The sequence below is a fragment of the Arachis hypogaea genome, chromosome 7 (assembly GCF_003086295.3).
Source record: "Arachis hypogaea cultivar Tifrunner chromosome 7, arahy.Tifrunner.gnm2.J5K5, whole genome shotgun sequence".
Classification (NCBI taxonomy): Eukaryota; Viridiplantae; Streptophyta; class Magnoliopsida; order Fabales; family Fabaceae; genus Arachis; species Arachis hypogaea.
In genome coordinates this window covers 55,128,654-55,144,312 of record NC_092042.1, presented here as the reverse complement: position 1 = coordinate 55,144,312, position 15,659 = coordinate 55,128,654, and the positions used below count along the sequence as shown (strand labels likewise).

At 38.4% G+C, this 15,659-nt stretch overlaps 1 pseudogene; it reads right to left on the bottom strand.

Annotated features, from left to right (window-relative positions):
• LOC112701483 (ceramide synthase 1 LOH3-like) overlaps positions 1-4,101 on the bottom strand; it is a 47,635-nt pseudogene extending 43,534 nt beyond the window's left edge.
• Positions 4,102-15,659: the final 11,558 nt, after the last annotated feature.

Sequence of the window (15,659 nt, the reverse complement as noted above, 5' to 3'; positions counted from 1 at the left end):
TGAACTCCTGAAATGCCTCCTCGCATTCAGGAGTCCATTCGAATTGACATCCCTTTCTCAATAAGGAGAACAGTGGAAGGGATTTTAGTGCTGATCCCACCAAGAATCTGGAGAGGACTGCGAGTCGGCCATTTAGCTGCTGGACCTCTCTTAAACAGTCGGGCTTTTCATTTCCAGGATAGCTCTACATTTATCGGGATTGGCTTCAAGCCCTCTTTGTGTCAGCATGAACCCTAGAAATTTTTCCGCCTCTACCGCGAAGGCACACTTTGCGGGATTTAGTATCATCCCGTGTAACCTTATGGTGTCAAAGACTCGCGAGAGGTCTAACAAGAGGTCGACCTCTTTCTTGGTTTTCACCAGCATGTCGTCGACGTATACTTCCATTAGGCTCCCAAGGTGGGGAGCAAACACTTTGTTCATCAGCCTTTGGTATGTGGCCCCTGCATTTTTTAATCCAAATGGCATGACCACATAGCAAAAATTTGCTCTAGGTGTGATGAAGGATGTCTTTTCCTGGTCTGGCTCATACATCGGGATTTGGTTATACCCCGAGTAGGCGTCCATGAACGACAAGTATTGATACCTCGAGCTGGAGTCTACTAGGGTATCAATACTTGGTAGTAGACAAGGGTCCTTAGGACAGGCCTTATTTAAGTCGGTATAGTCGACACACATTCTCCATTTGCCATTTTGTTTTTTGACTAGCACTACATTGGCTAGCCATGTTGGGTACTTGACTTCTCTGATGAAGCCGGCTTCTAGGAGCGCCTGTACTTGTTCTTCTACTACTAGGGCTCGTTCTGGGCCGAGCTTGCGCCTTCTTTGTTGCATGGGTCGGGACCCCGAGTAGATCGAGAGTTTGTGGGACATGAGCTCGGGGTCTATCCCGGGCATGTCGGAGGCCTTCCAGGCAAAGAGATCGGAGTTGTCTCTTAGAAGCTTAGTCAACCCTTGTTTTAGGGTTTCCCCTAGGTTGGCTCCTATGTGAGTATTTTTTCCTTCCTCTTCGCCTACCTGTATCTCCTCGGTTTTTCCTCCTGGCTGTGGTCGCAGCTCTTCTCTAGCCCTTGCACCACCGAGTTCTATTGTGTGAATCTCTCTGCCTTTTCCTCTCAGGTTTAGGCTTTCATTGTAGCATTTCCTTGCCAATTTCTGATCTCCCCTTACCGTTGCTATCCCCGCTGGGGTCGGGAATTTCATACAAAGGTGGGGAGTGGATACCACCGCTCCGAGTCGATTAAGGGTAGCTTTGCCGATTAAAGCATTATATGCTGACCCTACATCGATGACTATGAAGTCTATACTCAGAGTTTTTGATTTTTCCCCTTTTCCAAAAGTGGTGTGGAGGGGTAAAAATCCCAGTGGCTTTATTGGCGTGTCGCCTAATCCGTATAAGGTGTCGGGGTAAGCTCTTAATTATTTCTCCTCCAACCCTAGTTTGTCAAAAGCGGGCTTAAAAAGGATGTCCGCTGAGCTTCCTTGGCCTACTAGGGTTCTGTGGAGATGGGCATTTGCTAGGATCATAGTTATTACCACTGGATCATCGTGTCCAGGGATTATTCCTTGCCCATCTTCTTTTGTGAATGAAATGGTAGGGAGGTCGAATGATTCTCCTCCGACCTGGTAGACTCTCTTGAGATGCCTTTTACGAGAGGATTTGGTGAGTCCCCCTCCCACAAACCCTCCTGAGATCATATGGATATGTCTCTCCGGAGTCTGCGGTGGTGGGTCTCTTCTATCCATATCGTCTCGCTTTCTCTTCCCATGACTGTCCGACCTTTCTATGAGATATCTGTCAAGCCGACCTTCTCTAGCCAGATTTTCTATCACATTTTTAAGGTCGTAACAGTCGTTTGTGGAGTGACCATATATCTTATGGTACTCACAGTAGTCGCTGCGGCTCCCCCCTTTTTTATTTTTAATGGGCCTGGGAGGTGGCAGCCTTTCGGTATTGCAAATTTCTCTGTATACATCCACTATAGAAACCTTTAGAGGAGTATAAGAGTGATATTTCCTTGGTCTATCGAGGCCGAGTTCTTCCTTTTTCCTGGGCTCCCTCTCCCTCTCTTTTGTTGAGGGAAGGTGTCCGGGTCGCCAACTTGGATCTCTCAGCTTAGCATTCTCCTCCATGTTGATGTACCTTTCAGCTCTTTCCTATACATCACTTAAAGAGATGGGGTGTCTTTTGGATATGGACTGTGAGAAAGGACCTTCTCTAAGCCCATTGACTAACCCCATTATGATTGCCTCGGTGGGCAGGTCTTGGATCTCTAAACATGCTTTGTTGAACCTTTCCATATAGGCTCGTAAGGATTCTCCGACCTCCTGTTTTATTCCCAGGAGGCTTGGCACATGTTTCACTTTGTCTTTTTGGATAGAGAACCTCATCAAAAACTTCCTTGAGAGGTCTTCAAAACTGGTGACCGACCTTGGAGGGAGGCTGTCGAACCACTTCATTGCTGCTTTCGATAGGGTAGTCGAGAAAGCTTTGCATCGCGTAGCGTCGGAAGCATTAGTCAGGTACATCCGACTTTTGAAATTGCTTAAGTGATGCTTTGGATCCGTGGTTCCGCCATAGAGGTCCATATCGGGGCTTTTGAAGTTCCTTGAAACTTTTGCCCTCATGATGTCCTCACTAAAAGGGTCCTCCCCTTCTATGGGCGGCTCTTCTCGTTCGTCGCGGGAGTTCCGGCCTTTGAGGGAGGATTCCAACTTCAAGAGTTTTCTTTCTAACTCTTTTCGTCGTTCCATCTCCTCTTTTAGGTTCTTCTCAGTCTCCCTTTGTAGCTCCCGCTCCTGTTCTAACTGTTCCAAGCGACTTTGGTGGACGTGGACTAGTCCCATGAGTTCAGTTGCGTGGGATGGTCCATCTTTCTCCGAGTCGCGCCCTTCTGAAGAATTCGCCTTCGGATTTTTGACTCCGGAGGTACCTTCTCTGTGCTGATCGTTGGTTTCCTGGTGAAGGGTCAAGTCTGCGTCATTGTTTCCGGTGTCCAGATTCTCTTGTTCAGAATCTGATTCCACATGACCCTCTTCGGGGGATCTGTCCGCCATCACTGGTTGACCTCTCGGTTCCCCGGCAACGGCGCCAATGTTTCGGGGCTTACCTAGAATCGGACGGTGGTTGGGCTTGTTTGTGAGGCCCAAGCATTGGAGAAGGGTGGTCTCCGACTTGATTTACGTCTGGGAGCTGCCTCCGAGTTGTGTATGTGAAAAAATGGGGGGTGGTACCTGCAAAGACACTCCGATGCCTAAGTCAGCGTGGGGTTAAGCAGGTTTAGAATGTATTGGAATTTAGAGATACCTGAGGAATGTCAGTGCATTTATAGTGGTGAACCAATAACCACCGTTGGAGTAGTGCCACTTTTTTAGGGTGCTAACCGTCCCTTTATCTTGTGGAGGTTAAGATATGGATATTGGAAGTGGTTAGAGAGATTTTAGGGGCAGTTACCCATCTGAATGAGTGCTTATCTGCCAGCTAACCCTCGTTCCCGACTTCTTTAGAACAGGTCGTGGTGAGTGCCGACTTCGTAAGACGAAGGTCGGTGCCGGGTGAGGCTCAGTCCGTGGGATTAGGCCTTTTGTTTGGACCTGAGCCTTTACTATTGGGCCAGGGTATGAACACCAAGGTTCATCATAAGTTACGGAAAGAGCAAAAACTTCTGCTGACAGAAAATAAACACATTTCCAAGCTGATTTGAACTTCCTAATCTTTTTTCTTCTCTCATTATTCTGAAAATCCAGCTGCTTATGCCCCTTTCCAAATATCAATCCTCTACCCAATTTTTGTAAATGTTGTTTACTTCAGTTTATATGAACAAACTAGAACCAGAAATAGAAAATTCTAAAAGTATAGAACGACCACAGTGCAAGGCCACCAAATGATGACTCCTAGCATCATCACAGTTTGATAGATAAAACAAGTGATGAAATGCATAAGGAAAAATAACATGAAAAAATAAGACGAGAAACGAAGCTTATATGTTACCAAGATTATATAAAGTAAGAATGTAATCACCTAAAACAACATAAATATTTAAAATCAGTTTTACCATTTATCTTGAACGAGGGAGGGAGATGAAGCATGTAGATATTCATTGTCTTTGGAAGTTCAAATGATGAAAGGTCAGCATTTTCGCTCTTTTAACGAAAAAGTATGTTAACATTATAAATTTAATTAACTTGTGAAGAAAGCTAATCAAACCCTCACTGATAAACACACTAATCCAATAAAGGAAAGCAAAAAAAGGATCAAAATGTTGATGTTGAAGCCCCCATTCACTACTAGAAAATTAGTTATTATAGACGGATATTTTCGACATATTTTATCCCACGGAAATACAGACAGAATTTTAGAGGGATTTTTTTCGGAAAACAAAAAAAATGAATTAGCATAAATTACAGACGGAAAAGAGAATCTATCGATAATTCCGTCGAAAAAATTAATTTTTTTATTGAAAAATAGTTACAGACAATTTAAAATTTTCCGTTGAAAATCTTATATCGTGCATTTTATGATGGATTGTGCCCAAGCTCTATTCATTCCCATCACCAAATCAAAGGAGCTCAACCTAGCATTCCCCTCTCCGTCGACGAGCTTCTTCTTCTCCTTTTCTCACCCACAATGCCACCGTCGGCTACCCTAACCACCGTAGCTACCTTCTCCTTCTCTCATCTTTTATTAATTATTACTACTATAAACTATAGGTGACTAGGAGATATTAGAGATCATTGTAGTAGGCTTAGGGTTTTCACTTTCCAACGATTTTAACCTTCAACCCTTTGTTGTCATGATTGGAATTTGTAAGAGCGAAAATGGACGAAATCACAGAGGGCAAAACCGTCACGATGGAAGTTGAACCCAAAAAGCGCGAAGCTGATTCGGAAGGCGACGATCTTGTTGATGTTCCCTCAAAGAAGCCAAAGACGAAAGATTTTTCGGTTGTCGAAGCTTCTTTCGAAATTGATGCTGATGCAGTTGAGGATAAGGATTCTAGAGCCACAATGGAAGATGCTGGGTTGTTCTCTTAGACGTAACTTTAGACTACTCTAGAAAATTAAGGTTATTATTATTATTATTATTATTATTATTATTATTATTATTATTATTATTATTATTATCACTTTGATTTATCACTAGTATTTGTTCCTCTTTTATTTTTTAACAAATAAATGTTGTGATTTGTGGAAATAGGGTTGTGGATAATTTGTTGCTTGTTCCTGAAATCAAATTCATTTCTTGATTTTTTGCATTCTGTTGTCTACTAATGATTATGAGAGCTTGGTTTTCAGGTGTGCACATTTTACAAACAAAATTGCTTATTTGTTGAGAAATGTTTAGATTGTTAATCTAGATTGTTGAACAAACAGAATTCAGAGAAACACTTGTGAGTTTTTCTTTTTCTTCTTCCCTCCCCTCTATGAATTTCACTGTGCACACCAAGTGTTCGATGGTTTGCTTATTTGTTGGTTTGACCTAACATGCACATCAAATGTTTGTTGCTTTTCTTTTATGTGTACATAAGTAGTAATATGTATCTTTATTCTTGCTATTTCACTCTTAATTAATTATTTTTATGTTGCAAGTTCTGTCAAGGGGAGGGGAGGCTGTACAGATGACTACTGACCATGAACCTAATACTAAGCGGGGCAGCATTGAGAATAGAGGTGGCTTTGTCTCATACATGCCAGGTTCTTCAACTAACCCTGAATTCTATGCTTTGTTGCTACTGATATTCAGTGCTGATTTTTGTGTTTTCATTCATCATTCCTTTTATTATAGGAACTTGAGTTTCGTTTGCTGTGATATTAGTTTACTCAATTCCTTTTACTATAGAGTAGTATTTCTTCTCTGAGACTGATATTCTCTTCTCCAAAAAAAAAAAGAAACTTCTTTTGGAACATAATAGACCACATGTTGCAAGAATCTCAATTTATGAGGTATGCTATAAGAACTGTTTACTCAATTAAAACCTCCTTGTCTTTTTACTATTCCTTTGCTGCTTTTTATAACTCGAGTTTTTGTGCAGGGGTGTGAGAGAGAGGTTGCTGAGGCTGGGAATCCAATAAGTTCTTGCAATAGTTATCTATTTATCCATCTATCTATCTATCTCTATTTGTTGGTGTCTATTATCTCTGCTCTGCTGATTCAACAAATTTCTATCTAACATGTCTTATATTTCTTGTACAATTTGGTTGCAATAGTTGGTGTTGTCCGCTCTACTTCTTACATGCGCTGTTTGATGTCATTGCAGAAGTAAACCCTCTGAAGAAAGTTCTGGCTATTGTTCATGGAAACTTGAAGCTTTTTGAGAGGTATTCTTGATAAGGAACGATGCTTTTTGACCCTCCTTTCTTATTTTAATGCTTATGGCGGTGCTCCATTGCACCTGTTGGTTATCACTGGGTTGTCAAGGTTATTTATGTACATCATGGCTATCAAAATGAAGGAAACATGTTGGGATATCCTAATTTAAATCTGAAATATGACATGTATTTTATTTAAGTATCCTCCATTCTATTCACTTTTTGGTTTTGTTAGTCTAATTTGTGTAATTCACTTTATAAATATGTGAATTTGTGTTTCTTTACAATGCTTATGTAAGTGGTGGAATTAATCTTGTTTTCTTTTGGCAGCCATGCAATCTTAGTATATCTTGTTTCTGCTTTTACTGGAATTGCTGACCACTGGTTAGTAGAACCATCTTATCTGCTTCTTATGATCTAATGAACTGCTATTGTTCCAATCTTTATAGAGTACTCATTACTTGGGAACTTGTAGATTTCAGAATTGAACCGTTACATTATCCATTAGTAAAACACGATTTTGGGTTCATTTCCCTCATTTCTATATGTTCATTGAAAGGATAGATTAGGGTAACAGAGATTACAATAAATAACTTAATAAATTATAACATCTTCCATTTTGATTCATCAGGTGAGCAGTTGATTTTTTTTTTCTATAGACTTGTATGCTACTTAGCGATTAATTACTAGAAGAAAATCCAGGAATGTGGTCATCATCCATCATTTCTTGTATGACTTTGCAGAGTATTATGTAATACATACTATACTAGCACCTGCCCTTGGCTGTCAACTGAATCCAAAAGCAGCTACTGAAGCAGCCATTTTTGATGGATCTTCAGGAAGCCAATTGTAATGTAGAATACTACAGATGATTTTTCATATCTTAAATAAAATTGATTTTCCTCATGGTTTTTCAATTTTTGGTGTTTCCTTTCACTGCACTCTCTTTTTCTTTTGCTGCTGCTTCTTGCTGCAGTGTGATAGTGATCCTTCTACTTGGAGCTACATCAATGATCATGTTCATTTTCATATAGGACAGTAAGTTTGACTTGCTTCAATAATAGCATATTCTGGTTGTTTAATAATGTAGAACATATGCATCTAGATTCTTTAAACTTTCTTACTTTTCATTATTATAGGTGGTATGCTTCACTTGGGATGTATGATGTGGCTGTCAAGCATATGATGGAAATCTTGGCCTACAGTCACCAGTTCAAGGCAACACAGGAATTATTCCTTAGTGACTTTCTTCAAACTGTGAAGGTGATAGTGACTCTATTTCCTTTTCAGATCTCATGCTTAGAATCTGATTGTTAAAATACTGAACTGCCAATAGTTTGATGTAATGTAATTCCTGAAGTAGTGTGCTTTGTAGAACAGGTTGGGGATGTAGGACCCAGTCTTGATTTGATGGCTGTGGTTTTAGAGAATATTTCTACTTCTACCCTCCTAGCCAGAACAACAATCTCTGCTGTCTATCAAACTGCAAAATTAATCAGTTTTGTCCCTAATGTGTCATATCAGAAGAAGGCAAGCATTCCTACATAGACTGAAAATAACATTTCTACCTATTCAGCTTTATTCATTTATCTAAAGACATAGGGTGTTTTCTAGACTTATTCCAGGCTTTCCTTGATGCCTTGTTCTATCAATTGCTTGTGGCCATGGCTCATCCGGACCGTGAAACACAAATTGGAGCACATGGTGTCTTCTTTATGGTGCTTATGCCATCAATGGTTTCTCCTTGGTTGGACCAGAAAACAAAGATGGCTATGAAGGTACAGAGTAATAGCTTCCACATTCAGCATGATAGTTTCTCTGAAGCAGAACACTTAAATGGGAAACTGCTAGAAGGTTGAAGGAGTTACTGGGGATAAAAATGCTATTCATCCATATCGTGGTTATAGCTTTACTCGTGCACTAACTGATGGAAAATGTAACACCCTACCATACAGAGTCTTATGCTTAAGTCATAATTCAGAGATGGCAAGGTATTACAACCTCTAAAATAAAAATTTAGTACGTACAGTAGTATGAATGATTGATTATAACTAGGAGCCCTTTGTAGAAAAAAAGGGTAAACAAAAATCGCAACTCGAAAGCGCAACACTCCGATCGATAACGTAACGAACAAGGATAACTAACGCGTGATTATATATATACAAAGGAGTGTCAAAAACAGGAATATCAATACTCAAAATCCGGCTACGAAGATAACCGGTCCGAGCATAGCAATATATACATATGATAAAAATAAGGAAAACCCCAAAGGAAACCCAAAGGGACACAAATACATAAAACCTATTCTCCAAAATCTCCCATAAGAGGAGTCATCACAGTTGTATTATTTAATGGAGATAAAAGTATCTAAGCAAAGCATATAAACCAAAACATAGCCCCGAGAACAAAGGATCTTCGCAATTATAGAAGTCTCCAGCATGCCTCAGCGGGAAACCTCACGTCCTGCATCTGAAAACCACAAAATCCGCATGGGTGAGAACCAGAGGTCCCCAGCATGGTAACAGCTTCCACATATATAATACATAATAATGGAGGAAAGCCAAAGGCAATCCTAGAACTTCCTCCAGATAATATCAAAGCTTATAAACAGGCTAAACCATAAAGGGCATCTGACTAAAGATTCTTCAGTCTAACTAATACTTCCCTTTCCAATTCCTTCAGACCTCCCAACCACCAGCAGGAGTATAATGTAGCAAACACAGTTATATCAAGCAAGAAATATACAATTAGGAACAAGTAAGGCATTTAGACAATTAGCAAGTAATATGCAGTCAAATAGGCAATTTCAAACAATTCATATAGTATGCATATGATGAATGCTTGTCCCTAGTGGCTGATGATATCATCTGTCGGTTATAGAGCCAACCCGACAAGTCCTGGCAGTTAACCATTGGACTGTCCCTCTGTCGTGTCTCCCCAACTTGAGTCATACTCAAAATAAACTTGATCATAATCATGATCCATATCCATCACCCTCACTGGTGAATATTTATCCATCACCATCACTGGTGAATATTTATCCATCACCATCACTGGTGAATATTTATGGGGGTGAGCTCGTCCGGGAATTTCACAGTGCCCGGCTACGCTGACGACATAGGGTCAAAAGAGCTTCAAGTCTCGACCTGGAGCACGTGGTGGCTAGCCACTGCTTTCTCCTATGGAAACTCTCATCTCCGATAATGGAAATGCAACATTCACAATTCATTCAACAACATATATATGCATTTATACATAGCCATAATCATGGCTCCGCCGTAACACGGAAATAATCCAGCCATCCGACTCACGGTTAAATCCATAACCAGCCGTTTCATTAACAATTACAGCCTTTCGGCCTATGGCATAACAAGCACTTCCACCACCATCCTCCGCATCTCACATAATCATGCTTGATCCTCATTGATCATTCATTTTTCCCTTGCTTCACTCGCAAGTTACCACATTCACTAGCCTTTCTTCTCATAGCTAGACATATCATAATGATTTAAGATATAAGTGGTGAGATCGGAGGCTTAGAAGTATGAGATTTGGCTTTTAAAACTCAAAAATCAACTTTGGGATGAAAACAGGGCCACGCGTACGCGCACTCCACACGCACGCGTGGATGGCCTCAAAAACTCATCAACGCGTAAGCGTCATGCACGCTAACGCGTGGATTGAAAAATAGCCAAACGACGCGCACGCGTCAACCACGCGTACGCGTGGGTACTCTCGTGCCCCAGGCACAAAGCTGGCACAGTTTTCGCACAACTCTCTGGAAAATGGCTGGGCATTGGGTGCAGCACAATCGGCCCGCCCGTGCACATCACGCGCACACGTGGATGGCATTTTCTGGAAGAACGGCGCGTACGCGCCAAGTGCGCCTACGCGCGAGGGGTCATTCTACTAAAAATTTTCTAAGTTAAAAGCTGCAGAATTCATAGATTTAAACCCCAATCTTCCATCGGACATAACTTCCTCATTTTAAATCATTTTTCACCCGTTCTTCGAACGGCATGGACATCCCGGATCCAATTTCATTTCTAAATAGATTTGGCACAAAACAGAGATCCGTAGTCCAAGTTATGTCCCGTAAAAGTATGCCCAAAAACCATGTTTTTCATACAAAACCACAACATGCCATTTTCAAAACAAGCCATATTCAACTCTTTTCAAAATCAATCAAAACATGCCATTTTCATCCCTTTTCTTTGAAATCAATCAAAATATATCAATTTCAACATCAAGCCTCCTCAACTCACACATTGACACTTTACCGCAATTTATCAAAACCACTATCTCATCATTTTAACCCACTTTACCCAAGTGGCTCAAACTCAAATATATTGACATATCATATACTCTTCCTCATGCCAATTCTCAACAACATCAATTCCACTAAATCATCATTGTACACAATCAATATCATACTCACCATCAACATGGTTCAACCCACAATTCAACCATAACCAATCATCAAGCATATATCACAACATGCATATTTCTCATACATCATACCATCAAGGCATCATTAATCATCATCACATATATGACCACATCATATATATCAACAATTCAATAACATCAACAATTCAATGCCTATCTTAGGGCCTCTAGCCTAAGTATTTCCTACCACATTACATATTAGATACGGGAAACCGAAACCATACCTTAGCCGATTTTCCAAGCTCAATCGGAGCACTTCCAAACCACTTATCCACAAGCTCTCAAGGCCTCAATACCTCTAAGAACAGATTTTTCACCACCAAATCCCTTTTTCAAGCTTTTCAAAATCACCAATCAAGCTCCAATATTCACATATACATAACCTAAGCCACAATCATCATACCCATACACAACATCTCAATACCCAAACATCATAGAACAATAAAATTATACTAGGGTTGAGAATCTTACCACACCCAAGGTCCAAGGAGACAAGATTAACCTTCTCCTTCAAGAGAGTTGGGTCCTATAACATCAAAGAGCCCAAAATCTCAACATTTTTGCTCATAAAACTCGAAAACAAGGCTGGAATTTCGAAGAGCAAAACGTGGCTTACCTTAAGATTAATTGTATGGGTTTTTTAGAGCTCTCCGCGGTGAAAGCGTGGCCGCAAACGGTGCGGCAATCGGAGCTCTAGATTAAAAGTTATGGTGGTTTAAAGATCAAGTGAGAGAAAGAACTTGAGAGAGTGTTCTTCCCTCCATGGCCTCCATTTTCAGCATGTGAGTGTGTTTAGTGAGGAGAGAGAATGCTGAAAACTAGGGTTTTGGTCTAGTTATGTTGGGCCAAGGGCCCACTTTGGGTCCGATTAGCCCGGTTTGGCCCGTTCGGTCCAATCTTGGTCCGATTTCTATAAAATTGGTACCGAAATTCTTGTCTCAGTCTCCTCTATCACATTTAGCCATAAAAATCACATTTTGGGCTTTCTAGAATAAATTCTCATTTATGGGTTAATTAGTCGTTAATTAACCGGGTTTTACAGAAAAGAGGTATGACATTTTCTACTTATCGGTATTAATTGTATTATCTAATTGTGCCATAGTGCGAGCATATGATATGATGGAGTTTGTGTCGATCATATTTAAATTTTATTGATTCTTCTTGGATTCAATTTTATTACATACATCTATCAGTTGGTTTGGTCATTTATTTTTTCTTGTCCAACAATGGATACCCTTGGTTGTTCCTAACCATGGGGTTATTCTTTTCAGGATTTAGGTTCTCTTAGATTGAGCAGTCACCAAGTGAGTCTGTTGCTTTCTTCCATCTGGGTTCAGGCAACCGCTGTAGAAAATGGCCCTGCAAATTTTGAGGCAATGGCACACACTTTTAGCATCTCTTTATTGTTTACTCGTTCTAAGGTGAGATTGATGTATATCAAGTGTCATGATTTTTTTTTAATTTATTTTGCAGATACATTGGTTACCATAAAAGCCTCCAAGTTCCAATTTATTATGAAATGCAATTAGCTATTTCAGCAACTTAAAAAGAATATTTCATAGCCTTTGACAGCAAAATTTATCTTTACAGAAATGAAAAAAATGCTATTCATAGCCTTTTAACTAATCCCGTTAGCTTTAAAATCTATTTATCCAAATCTGTTTTCATATTTTAATTAATTTTTATAATTTAATGGTGATATGAATTGCTTTGTCAGGCATCCAATTATAGGGTTTTGGCTAGATGTTTCCAATTATCATTCTCCCTTCGAAGCATCTCTTTGGACCAAGAAGGTAAGTTGGATGTACGGGTGATTTTCTTATCTGTAGGAAGGAATGACATAAGAGTACTCCTGTCTCCATGGATTCAAGGTTAGGAACAGAGTCATCATTGAATGACTTATATTTATACAAAAGAGATAATTGTTATAAAAAGAAAGGTACATATGCCTACAGAAAATTGATTTTTCAGAACTTAAACAAAATATCTTAAACAATTTCTACCTCATGACATGATGACTGAGTTCTAGATTTTAAGTCTCTTAATTATGGTTACTTTCTTTGCAATTGCTATATTTCATACTTGAAAGAAGTCTTACGGGAATGTTTTTACTTGTTTAGGAGCCTTTACAGTTGCTATACTGTTTATTCACCAATGATTTGCCACAAGATGAATGAGTAGTCGGGAAAATCTCTAGGAGTGATTGGCCTTGGTGGACTTAGTCACATGGCTGTTAAATTTGGAAAGGCTTTTGGTTTGAATACAGTTTTTAGCACCAGCATATCTAAGGAAGATGAAGCCCTCAATTTGCTTAGTGCATATAACTGTAATTTCATTTGATCAAGACCAAATGAAAGTAAGCATAACAAATTAAAAAAGCATTACCTATTTCATGTTTATTTATTTTTTCAAAATTGAATGTTGACTAATATTGCTATATATATGTATACATGTAGGGATTAACAAAGACACTAGACTTTATAATTGACACAGCATTGGTGATCATCCTTTTGATCTTTACATAGCACTTCTGAATTTGTTTTAAAGTGTCCATTTATTCGCATGTTATTTGTTGCAATGTCTTTTGTTTTCAATAAACCTGTTTAAGTTGATTCATATTTTAGTATGATGCATCATCTAATTTGAACTCTAATAGTGGATCACTTTATCTGAAATGTTTGAGCTTACTATGTTATTATGAATATAATTGCAACCTATTCTTCAAGCAGGAAATGGAGCTATCTCTGATAGGACTCCAAAATGCTGGAAAGACTTCCCTTGTAAATGGGGTACTGTTTTGGAAGGCTGAGTCAGAAGAGATTAGGAAGAAAGGGTTTAAGGGAGTTAAGAATAGGGATAATGCTGCTGATGAAGAAGGTCAGAGGCTAGTTCAAGAGAACAAAGAAGAGAATGAAAAAGGGTTGAAGAGTCTTAAGCCTCTTCTTGCTACTGAAGAGGATAGAAAATTTGGTCTCCCTTGGTTGAAATTGGGGGTATTGCTTTTAGTTGGGTTCTGTTTCTTCTTCCTGTATCTTCTTCGTGGCAATAAATATGGACATGTAACAGTTTCTTTCACTCTTTTTATTATAGCCATAAGCAATTTCACTCTATCAGATTTATTTATTCAGATACTTTATTTAATAGACATTGTACCAACAGTGGTTGGAGTGTTACTAGCTTCTTCATGAGTCAGAGATTGACAAACATTTCATACATAAGGTGTTTTCTTAATTTATGTTTGTGTTCATAAAATTTTAGCCTAAGAATTTTGGTTTTAGTCAGCATACTAATACTAATCTTGATGGCAGGCTAAAATATTCCATTATGGTTCCAATACATTGATTCATGATCCATGCAAGTAAGCTCATCTTGCCACGTTGCAAATCGCTAAAGAATCTGGTTGTATTCTCTCATATGATCCATGTAACATTAGGATGGTCATCTTATTTTTTTGGGTATTTTTTTATTGAGATAGTGAGATATTGGCCAATGATGTTGAAAAATAACATCCAATTTTATAGGTATCATGTAATGAATATTATGTTTATTTATATGATTTTTGCTCTTTTTTTAAATTTACAGTGGGTTTGATGGAGAAAATTTTAAAAATAAACCTAAAATATTTATTTTGCAATGGAAAAATTAAAAAAAAATTCTATTTTACCTTACTGATGGATTTACAGATGGATTTTTTGTTTGTATTCAGAGTGTGAGATGATTTTCCAAGGTTCAAATTACAAACGAAAAATCTGTCAAAAAATTTGTCGGAAAATCTGTTGCTAATTACCGACGAAAAATCCATCGGAAAATCTATCTGTAATTACAGACGGAAAATCTGTCTGTAGTTACAAATGGAAAATCCATCTGTAATTACAGATGGAAAATCCATAAAAAATTTTGTCTGTAATTACAGACGAAAAATCCGTCGGAAAGTTCAACGCCTCAGAAAAATGGATGTAGAAATTACAGAGGAAAAATCTGTTGGTAACTGCTAAAAATCTGTCGGTAATTTTTCTACGGAAAAAATCCGTCGATAAATATTTTTCGACGAGGCTTTTACAGCGGGACAAAATCCGTCGGTAACTAAAAATTCGTCTGTAATAAAGACTAAATCTGTCTGTAAATTTTTCTGTATTAATCCATTTTCCAGTTGTGATTAGAGATAAAGAAGATATCATAAAATATCAAGGCATATTTGTGAAGATAGCATAGAATCAATTTTGTTATTTACTTTATATATGATCAAATCACATCAGTGTTATTTTAAGCAAAATTATACCATTAATTTGCATTGAATTTTGTGAAAATTGAACATCAATAAGACTGACAACTCATATTCATGCATATTTGAAACTCTTATATATTACCATCAGTTTTGATATATAAAAGAGTATGTCTAATGATTTTAGATTGATATGAATTTTATAGATTTGATCTAAAATGCACAAACTTCTAATCCAACCTATTCAACGTAATAATTTTGATATAATTCTAGTTTCTATCTCTTTCTCTCCTACCTAAAACCCTCAATCTCAACAGAGCTCCAGATAATAGAATTGGATTGAATTTAGGGATTCAAAAACACATTGAAGATATTGTAATCACCCCCAAGCTAAGCAGTGTAGGAACCATCTCACACCTCTGAAACTATAATAACAATAACGCCGCACAGAACAACACTCCTTAAACTGATACAACAACTCACACATATTAAATTCAAAAACTCTGTTCCTCAACAAATTCTCATGAAAAATCAGTAACAAGTAACAAACGTAAATAACAATACATTCAAGTCAACGCCACCGTGAAAATACTAATGAAAAAAATTACGAACTTAACATAGAAGCCCTTGCAATCGCAATTGTACTTTCCTCGATATTAAAGGCATCAATATTAAAAAA